Source organism: Girardinichthys multiradiatus, chromosome 4 (genome assembly GCF_021462225.1).
Source record: "Girardinichthys multiradiatus isolate DD_20200921_A chromosome 4, DD_fGirMul_XY1, whole genome shotgun sequence".
NCBI lineage: Eukaryota > Metazoa > Chordata > Actinopteri > Cyprinodontiformes > Goodeidae > Girardinichthys > Girardinichthys multiradiatus.
In genome coordinates, this window is record NC_061797.1 from 4,072,542 (window position 1) to 4,083,570 (window position 11,029).

Below are 11,029 nucleotides of genomic sequence, written 5' to 3' on the forward strand. Positions count from 1 at the left end.
ATCAGTGGAAAAAAGATTGGGAAGCACTCCAGATGCAGGGAGAACCCACTGGATCCAAAGAGGTAAAAAAATATAATCCTCTCGACAGTGTGGATGAGAAAATAGTACGAGACCATCGTCTCACAACTTACACAACAGCTGATGAGATATTCCGGGTTCTAAAGAATCGCTATGGAAATAAAACAACTATTGCCTTTGAAATAGTGGAGGAGCTTCAAAATGTTCCACCAGTTAGAGGCAACCAGCACAAGAAGATTGTTGAGCTAATTCAAACTGTAGAAAAAGCTCTGATAGATCTTGAAGAGCTTTGTGCAAGTGGTGCTATATAGAACCCCCTTATAACAAAAGCAATAGAAAGTAAACTTCCAGACAGCCTGAAGAAGGAATGGCTTTTCCATATAGCCAGCAAAGGCCAGCAAAACGATTTGACTACCTCCTGAAATGTCTTTAAGTTCAAGAAGCAATTTATGAAAAGCTGGATCAATTGAAGGACGAGGAATCAAAATCGAGGTCTTAACCACGCCAAGCCTGGACCAGAACGTCTATTCAGTCAACAAACATGTCTCAAGGATGTGTGGTTTGTGGAGACAGGGAGCATAAGAAAAGGCTGTATTTCTGTAAAAAGTTTTGTATGCTCAAGCTGTCAAAAAAGAAGGAAGCTGTTGAGAAACTGGGGCCTGCAAAAAATGTCTGGAGACTCATAATGAGTATGAGAACTGTAAAACTGAATTTCTGTGCAGAAGGCAAGGATCAACGCAAGGATCAACGCACTGCAGAGCACCATTATTATCTCTGTCCAAAAGCCGATGTGTCCAGAGAGCATTTTATCCAGAGGCGCAAAGACACTACAGTGGGAGGTGACACAGCAGGTAGCTACACCAAAGCACAAGAAGATTTCATTAAAGGCCTTCCACCTGAACAGGCAGAGAAGTGTCGTCATGTCTTCTGTAATGCAGTGGCTAAAACATCTGTGTCCAATCAGCCCAACCGTCTGGCAAATAATGGTTTGGTGGAGTGGCCTGTCATCATGATGCTCTTAGAGGTCACAGCTAATGCAGGACAAAAGATTGGGACTTTAATTGATCTAGCATCAGATACCAACTATATAACACATGATGCAGTCGATCGATTAAACTTGAGAAGTGAAGCCATAACCCTGGTTGTCCACGGTGTGGGAGGAATGAAAGTTAAAGTTACCACAAGACGGTATCTCCTAAAGATCCGGGTCAGAACAGAAAGGGGAAACTTCAGGTCCCACCAACTCCTCTGCTATGGTTTGGACAGCATTGCTGATATCCATCAACATGTAACTGAGAGAGCACTTCAAAAGTTCTTCCCAGATGTTCCCCTCTGTGAACTCATGAGACCAAAAGAGATACAGCTGTTAATAAGTCACAAAGAAGGTCAGCTGGTTCCACAGAAGATACATGCTGTTGGAGATCTTGTATTATGGGATGGACCATTGGGAAAAACAGTCGCAAGAACACACCCTGGGCTGTTTGAAGAGGCTACATTCACAGTGCACCAATCCAGAACCCACTTCGCCAGGTCAATGAGAACTTCTGCGGTGATGTATAAAGAGCATATATGCTTCTCATCAACCATCAAGCATTTTAGCTCCGCGGCTACCACTCATGATTTCCTTGAATGGTGGAAGTGGGACAGCATTGGTGATGCTTGCACCCCAAAATGTGGAGGCTGCCGCTGTAGGAACTGCCAGCCTGGTGGCAAAGAATTGACCTTCGCTGAAGAAAGAGAATTAGAAGTGTTGAAGAGTGGACTGACATATGTTGGTGCTGATGACCACAGCGACAGTCCCCATTGGCATGCAAGCTATCCATGGCTCAAGGACCCTTCCACATTGCCAAACAATAAAAAAGCAGTGGAGGCGACCTTTCTCAGAACGGAGAGACAACTGGCCAAGGAACCACTGTGGAAAAAGGCTTACAGTGCTCAAGTTCATGAAATGGTTGACCGGCAGGCTGCAAAAAAGCTGACTGAAGAGGATTTAAATATCTGGAAAGGACCTGTCTGGTACATAAGCCATCTCATCGCTCCCAACCTGCACTCTGTTACAACCCCTGTGAGACTCGTCTGGAACAGCAGTCAAAAGTATAAAGGTCAAAGTCTAAATGATCTGCTGTTGAAAGGTCCTGATGTTCTCAATTCCATCCGAGCAGTCCTCCTCAAGTTCCGCCAGGGCTCTTTCGCTGCTCTGGGAGACATCAGAAAAATGTAAAATTCTGTCTGGCTTGAGGAGCGAGAGGTCCATCTGCACCGCTTCTTGTGGCATGATTCAGAGGATGAGGAGCTGGAAGAGTACGCAATTACACGGGTAAACAGTGGGGACAAACCAGCAGGTTGTATAGAGCAACTCGCCATGAGGGAGACGGCTAACCTTCCTCAATTCAGCCACATGAAAGATGAGTGTCAAGTGTTACATGAGCACAGCTATGTTGATGACATATTAACATCCCAAAACTGCCACAAAAGACTTAAGGTCATCACAAAGAATGTAGAGTTGATTCTAAAAGCAGGAGGATTTGAGCTGAAGCTATGGGTCTTCTCTGGCCAAAATAAGGAAGAGAAACTAGAGACATCACCACAGATGATAGTCCTGCCAAATCAACTGAGGGAGGAAATTAATAAGGCACTTGGCCTCGGTTACATTGCAAATGAAGACAAGTTGCACGTCATGGTGAGAATCAACTTCTCCAAGCGAAAGAAAAAAATGAGACTTGGCCAAGATTTGCTGCTAGAAGAGGTGTGGATAAAGACACCACACCCATTGACACGGCGTGAGCTGTTGAGTCAAGTAGCTGGTTTATTTAACCCAATTGGCCTGACAACACCAGTAAAGCAAAAAGGGGCCATTTTGGTCCGAAGAGCATTCCAGGAGGCAAAACCAAAGTGTAACATTGTCAAAGACACATGGGACCTTGCCTTATCTGATGAGCTCCACAGGGATGTGGTTGATCTATTTGAGGAGTATGTACAACTAAGTAAAATTGCATTTCCAAGAGCCCTTATTCCTCCGGATGTCACTACTGAACCCATTGCAATTACCTTTTCAGATGGCAGTGAAAACTCATATGGTGTTGTTCTCTACCTACGGTGGAACTGCTGCAAACAAATGACAGTTCGTCTAGTGGAGTCAAAAGCAAAGTTGACACCTCCAGACCAGAAAGGAGATGCAGTCAAAGCAGAGCTTTGTGGTGCGGTCTTTGCAAGTCGTCTTAAAAAATACTTTGAGCAGCATGCCCAGATCAAGATCAGCCAATGGTACCATTTATTGGACAGTCAAACAATTCTTGGAGCCATTCAGTGTGAGAGTTATGGATTTCGAACTTTCTTCACTAATAGGATAGGAGAAATTCAAAGCAGTACACGGCTACAAGACTGGTGGTGGATCCCCGGACAACTCAACATAGCCGACATTATCACTCGAGGAGCTGGGCCAAAAGAACTTGATGTTAAGTCAGAGTGGCAAGAAGGACCAAAGTTCCTACACCTCCCCGAGTGTGAGTGGCCCATTATGTCTGCAAAAGAGGTGTCTACTGCAGCTCGAGAAAACATTGATAATATGCAAAAGAGGTCATTTGCAACATGTTGGATGGGTGCACAAACTTGTTATCACTCATGTAAAAACCTTGTGTTGCAAGGCACCTGCACTATGCCTTCCTCCCTGTGTGTGTGAGATCATTGTTATCTCTGTGTGAACCAGCCTCCTTTCCGTCTCACACACACACACCCTGTCTGAACTGTCTGTTGAATTGTGTATATAAATAAAGAGATAGGGTGTCAAAACTTTGTAGTTTCACTGCAAAGTGGGCTACCCTTGTCACAAGTAACTATGACTGTATCGTTCTTACCTCTGAGTTGACTAAATAATACCTAACATTTATTGGTCCTTCGAAGCCGGATTAATTCAATAACCTTATTTCTCTTTGCTTTAACAGTGACTCTGGGATCCGTGGGGGAAGCCTGACGTCGAGCGAAGCACCGCTGCACAGCCTCCTTTAGCCGGAGTGGCTGAAAGTCCCGGTGTGTGTGAATTCACACCTGGCCAGTGGGTTATTGCCTTCCTCTGCGCGGGGTGACTCTCACAGGGTCCAGAGAGTCACCAAGAAGTCAACTCCGAGGTGAGACAGTTTTAAAATACAGTTCATAGGAAAAGTACTTAACAGTCGTTGGTAGTGCGTCGCCGGTAAGGACGCTGCATTAGGATGGTTTTATTCCACCGTGAAAGGGATAGTGACAAATTTGGTACAATCCCGCCGTGAAGGGGATTAAAGAAAACGACTGAGGATTATTCTCCTGAGAGGGAATAGAGTAAGCGCTATATAAATAAAAGAAGAAAAGTACTTAAAAGTCGTTGGTAGTGCGTCGCCGGTAAGGACGCTGCATTGGGATGGTTTTATTCCACCGTGAAAGGAATAGTGACAAATTAAGGTAGGGCCCCGCCAAGAAGGGGGCCAAATAAAACGACTAAGGGTTATTCCCCTGCGAGGGAATAGAATAAGCGCTATACAAGTAAAAAGAACAGAGTAAATTGAGCTCATAAAATAACACCAAGTTAACTTAGAAAAATTACAAGGTACCTGAAACTAACTGTGTGACTGTGTTGTGTGTGTTTGGAGGACTAAGCATTTTAATAGAATCATAGCAGGATTCTGCTAGTCCTGTGTTTTCTTTTGCCCAGATTAAAACTACGTACTGGTGACTTTGGAGATTCAGGTCGGATTTCATTCCAGAAAATTAACACCGCTGCGAATTAGTCGCAGTAGAAGGCCGTGTTAATGTCCTCTCCTTAAAAGTCTCATGCCAGTGACCTTTTATCTGGGACATTTATACTATAATTAAACTAACATAAAACATAATGGGGAAGAAACAAAGTAAACTAATTGACTTAGAAGGGGAGGTAAAGTTTGTGGAGAACTATGTAAAAGGAGCAGGTATGATCTGTCATAGATGGAATAAAAAATAAAAAACATGGGTTTTTGGGCAAATTAGATACAAAGGATGTCTTAAAATTACAAGGGGATCTAAAATTAGCAATAATGAAAACTAAAAAGAGAAAAATAACAAAGAACAATGGGGGAAGAACAGAGAAAAAGCTCTGATTTAACAGAAATATGTACACGATGGCATAAAAATACGGATTTTCAGGTAACTTAATTATCACTGAAATCCTAAAACTACACGGGGATCTTAAACTGGAGATTATGCATTCAAAAGATTCAAGAGACAATAAAAAACCTTGCCAGATTATAATTTCAAAGGGGACTTTTCAGTCCCAGAGTGCTCACAGTTGATAAACAGATTAAAACAAAAAGATGAATTTAAAAAAAAAAACAATAAGAGCAGCCTTTAACTGACATAGCCATAATACTGAGGCCTTAAGAAAAGCACAGAAAAAAAAAACTTTCAGCTTAACTGAAAACAAATAAAGGGGGGGGCGGACTGCCACCCATCCCAGTTTAGAATACCAAGGTAGCCCCAAATTATAAAGACTAAGAGATGGTTTTAGAGGACGTGGTAAAAGAAGTTAAAAGAGGAGGTGACAATGTGGACAACATGGAAACTGTCCAACTGGACAACCCAGTGAACAATGACTAGAGTTGTTAAAGAAGTAATCTGAGAGTAAAAGATTTTGTAGGCAAGCATTAGTGAGAAACAGGTGCTTTAAAAATCATTCTATGGTGTTATACTACTAACAATATCATGATAAAATGCAAAAGATTCATTTTACAGGGAAATAATTCCATATTTGGCTCAGATTGTGTGCATTCTTGATTTTTCCTCTTTGAGAGAAGTTAAATTTCAGCTCTGTAAAACGACCTTGACAAAGAGATGCAGCTGCCTGAAAACAAAGATAAAACTAAGCCTGTCTCTGCTGAAAGGTCTGAAAAAAAAAAATTGTAACTCTACCCTGCATGTGTCAAACTCAAGGTCCGCGGGCCAAAACCGGACCTCAGAAGTTTAGTGATTCTCTAGAAGTAGAGCCTTTTAATATGGTGATTGTGTGCTTGAATGTTATTTTGTCAATCAATAAGCAGTTTTGTCTACATTCTGCCACAATCTGCCTTTTGAAAATGTTTTGAATCTTGCTCTTTATGTATAAAAAAAAAAAGAAAGAAAAGAAAAATTGGCTAAAGTCTGCAGACACAAAATGAACTTGGATTGAAGCTCTAACTAAGTTTATTTAATCTGAGATCCTCTCCAAATGCAACAGTATATGTCAGTCTACATGAGATACTAACAACTTCACCTACTGGTATAATATAAAGATGTGAGTGAATATGTGAAACAAACAATGATGAAAGTTTTTCAACAGGTGATGCTCATCCAGGAGGAAGACAGTGTTCCTAGGAAATGCAGCTCATTCATTAACAATCATTTTTTCTCCTATAGGTGGAAGTTTTGCTGACTAATCATAGGCTGGATCTATGAAACATTATGAGCACAGAACAAATGACCAAGGTTCTGACTGACTTATGAACCTCACTGACCTGACAATGATAACATGACACCCAACAGATAACACCTTTAAGGTGGACCCCACTAAGACCACCTTATTGATTCTTGGTGAATAAAAAAAAAGAATTGAAGCGTTCAAAACAGACCTTGTGGAAACAAAAGGGGTTATGAGGAAACGATGTACATTTTAAGAATAATAGAAGTCAAATTATGCTCAAATTTTTGCAAATAAAAATTACTCTGACAGAGAAATAAGTAAGTAGTGTGTGAATGTGTGTGAATGGGAATGACTGATTTCATTGTAATGCATCTTTGAGGGACCTTAAAAGCGCTAATAAAGGTCTGATGTTCTGATGATCTTTGCCAAATTTATATCTTAATAAGGTTTCCAGAATCTTTTTCAAAAAATCATTTAAAGATGGCAAAGGTTCTACCTCTACTGAAAATACTGATAACCATAAGAAAGTTCATAGACCCGTCTTGAATTTTTCCTAATTCTTTTACAAACAGGTTATTTAAACTTTCATGTGGCCAAATGTCTGTGTTTGACTTTCTGTTTTTGTGAAATAAATGTCTGTTTCATGTTATGTAAAAATTAGAGTCCTCAACATTACCATAATAATATTAGGTCAGTTCTCTATGGTAAAACAAAAAGATTTTAACAGATGTTTAGACTTTTTCCAGTCAGGTTCAAAATGATTGAATTAGACTCAAACTTAACATAAGATGAAATTAACCTTAACAGAATTACTGAACTGGACTGAAATAGATAAAACTTTAGTTAATTGAAACAAACTTTAGTTACTTGAACTAAATACAAAGCTGACTGAAACTGTATGTTGTATCTATAAAACTGGGTAAGATAAACTAAGATTATAAGATATAATATGCCCTTCATTTTTTGTGTTCATCAGTGAGTGAGTTTTTATTTTTTATTTTTAATAAGAACTAAACCAAGCATTATTTATAATAATAGCAACTACCAAAAATATTGATCTCATTTTTAAATGTAATAAGGACTTACTTTATAAAATATGATAAAAAAGAATAATAAGAATTTGGAAAAACAGAGGCTTTAAACCTCTGCAGGAACAGCACTGACGCTGTCAAAGGTAGATCCTAATACAGGAATCTGGAAGCTCATTCTGGCGTGGACAGTCAAAGTCCATCCAAGGACACATTTAGATGAGGCAGAGGGACAAATACAGGGCTTAGCTGAGAGCAAAGAGAGCAACATGCATCCTGCCCTAGCTGCTGTCCCACCTGAACTGTGGTCCCAATCATCAACTGATGTAGGGCTTATAAAGTGGTTCCCACCATACAAGGTTAAACTAATATCTGAAAAAAGGCCATCAGTCCGCCAATACCCCTTAAAGCCAGAAGCTGAAGAAGGTACTAAGCCAGTAATACAAGATATGTTGAAGTCAGGAATATTAAAAGAAGCACCTGACGCTACATGCAAGGCATATCACACTGACATCGCTATTATTATCACAGCCAAACATAACTCTAAAAAGATGTGCCCTTTAAATCCAAGTACTCTAATACCTACTGCAGAAGATGGAAAACCACATTCTTATAAAGCAAAAGTAGAAGAAGATACAAAACCCAGACAAGACATTTCTCAAACCCTTATACCAGATTCATGTGTTGTGTTTGTAGATGGCTCAGCATCTAAAGATGAATATGGAAAGAATAGAGTTGGTTATGCAATAACAACCATCGATAGGATAATAGAAGCTAAATCTCTACCCAATACATGCTCAGCCCAAACAGCAGAATTATATGCTGTAGTAAGAGCATGTGAATTACATGAGGGACAAATACTTACTATATACACAGACAGCCAATACGTTTTCGGATCAGTACATCACCATGCTAAGATTTGGCAAAATAGAGGTTTTAAAACATCATCAGGGACAGAACTAACTCATTTCAACCTATTAAAGAGAAAATGTCAGATCTGCTATTTATAGACACGGACGTGCTGAAAGACGCCCAACAGTCAGCACCCAAGACAGAAATAAAGGCCTGGCTAAAGAGAGGAGCACAGAGAAAAGATGACATCAATCAGATAGAAGATAAACCAATCCTCCCAAAATATTTATACAACACAGCGGCTACAGTGACACATTGGGAAGACCCACGTGTCAAGGGGGGAATATGTCACATCTGGTAAAGCATTAATGCTACACTATAAATATTTCTGACTATGCAAATCATTTTTGCAGATCATGCATAATTTGTTGCAAACACGGGGGAAGAAATATTGCCTAGTTGTAATAGATGAACCTAGTGACACATTTCTTCCCCACATATGGTATCCCACAGATTATAAGGTCAGATAATGGAACTCATTTTGTAAATAAATTAATAGAACTAAGTTCTAATGCATTAGGGTTTCAGTTAAAGATTAAGGAAAACAATGGAAGAAACAGGGAGGCCATGGCCCGGATGCCTATCCCTGGTTAATTATGGATGAGAATAACTCCAAATCAAACTGGTCTTACTCCATTTGCCACCTACTGTACATCATTGTATAACTCCACCTACTATATTCTGAGCCTGAGATCACGTGACACCAAGTTGCTGATGTGAATTTGTATTCTCAAAGAAATAGTACATGGCAGACCGTTTTCTCTGCCCTCTGACATGAATGAAATAGAGAAAGCACAACAGGAACCTTCATTAGCTGAGTGGATGAATAAAATGTTGCAGACAAAAGAAGAACAAATGTCCAGTGGTCTGCCGATAATCTCTGCTCCTATCCCACAGAATGAGGCCTGGAGACCTGGTCCTGATTAAGACACTCCACCGGAAGGATTGGAGCACTCCTTGGTGGAAAGGGCCGTTTCAAATACTCCTGACAACGCCCACAGTTCTGAAAATAGCAGAGAGGCCTTCCTGGATCCATAAAAGCCACTGTAAGCCAGTTTTGCCGTTACAGGAGCCAAACCAACCGACGGGGTAGCAGAGGAAGTCCGGGTTCAAAGATGGCCCAGCGTCTCAAACCGGTGAAGAAAACAGCTGATCTGCGCCCAATTATAAAATGGCTCTCTGTAACATGTGGACAGGACTGATAAGCCTGAGCTTAATTCTGGTAGCAGGACTCTTTCTCTATCTAAAGCAGGATCCACAGGAGGTGATACCGAACCAGAAGAGATGGACATCAGACGGGACCCATCTCAGAACACTGACGGAAGAACATGACGCACATCCATTCCTACAGAATTTCTGGTATTGTTCATGGTGGCATATGCAACACTGAACCAGGTAGAAATGCACGAAAATGAAGGGGACGATTATGATGACATGTTGTAAATAAATCACATCAAAAGCCTGAGTGTACTCATACATTGTATTTCATAAAATAACGTTACAGCAGAAAATCGGAAGAAGTTGTTGCTTAAGTGAAATGAGAAAAAGTACAATGATGACATAAACAGGGCAGATTTTTTAATTCTTTTATTTTTATGATTTCAAGTATTATTCTTTTATTTTTATGATTTCAAGTATTATTCTTTTATTTTTATGATTTCAAGTATTATTCTTTTATTTTTATGATTTCAAGTATTATTCTTTTATTTTTATGATTTCAAGTATTATTCTTTTATTTTTATGATTTCAAGTATTATTCTTTTATTTTTATGATTTCAAGTATCATTCTTTTATTTTTATGATTTCAAGTATTATTCTTTTATTTTTATGATTTCAAGTATTATTCTTTTATTTTTATGATTTCAAGTATCATTCTTTTATTTTTATGATTTCAAGTATCATTCTTTTATTTTTATGATTTCAAGTATTAATCAACATTTAACTTTTAATGGTTGCCGAGGGCGGCGGGGCCGTATGAGTATTTCCCACAACATATAATCTGTTTACCGTCCGTGGGTTTTCGCTCATACAAAGTATTTTTCTTACTCGTTTTTATATTAAATGTTTTTACTTGTGATAAAAGGAGGGACTGTTGGATGGGTGCACAAACTTGTTATCACTCATGTAAAAACCTTGTGTTGCAAGGCACCTGCACTATGCCTTCCTCCCTGTGTGTGTGAGATCATTGTTATCTCTGTGTGAACCAGCCTCCTTTCCGTCTCACACACACACACCCTGTCTGAACTGTCTGTTGAATTGTGTATATAAATAAAGAGATAGGGTGTCAAAACTTTGTAGTTTCACTGCAAAGTGGGCTACCCTTGTCACAAGTAACTATGACTGTATCGTTCTTACCTCTGAGTTGACTAAATAATACCTAACACAACAGCACTCACCAGAGACCAAACAAAGAAAGATCAAAGTTCTGAGAAAAGTTCTGGGCAAAGTTCTAAGCAGAGACCTCTTGCTGGGGCAGCTGTCAAAAACTTGGTGGATGAAAGGCGCTTCAGTAGCCTAATGTGTCTGGTCAAGACTGTTTCTTTCATATGGAGAGCTGCCAGAAAATGTATATCTGGAAACAAGTCCATAAAGACACCAAAGTGGGAGGCGGTGCCAACAAGAGGGGTCATTACTGATTACGAACTATAAAGCAAGAAGATGCCAACAAATA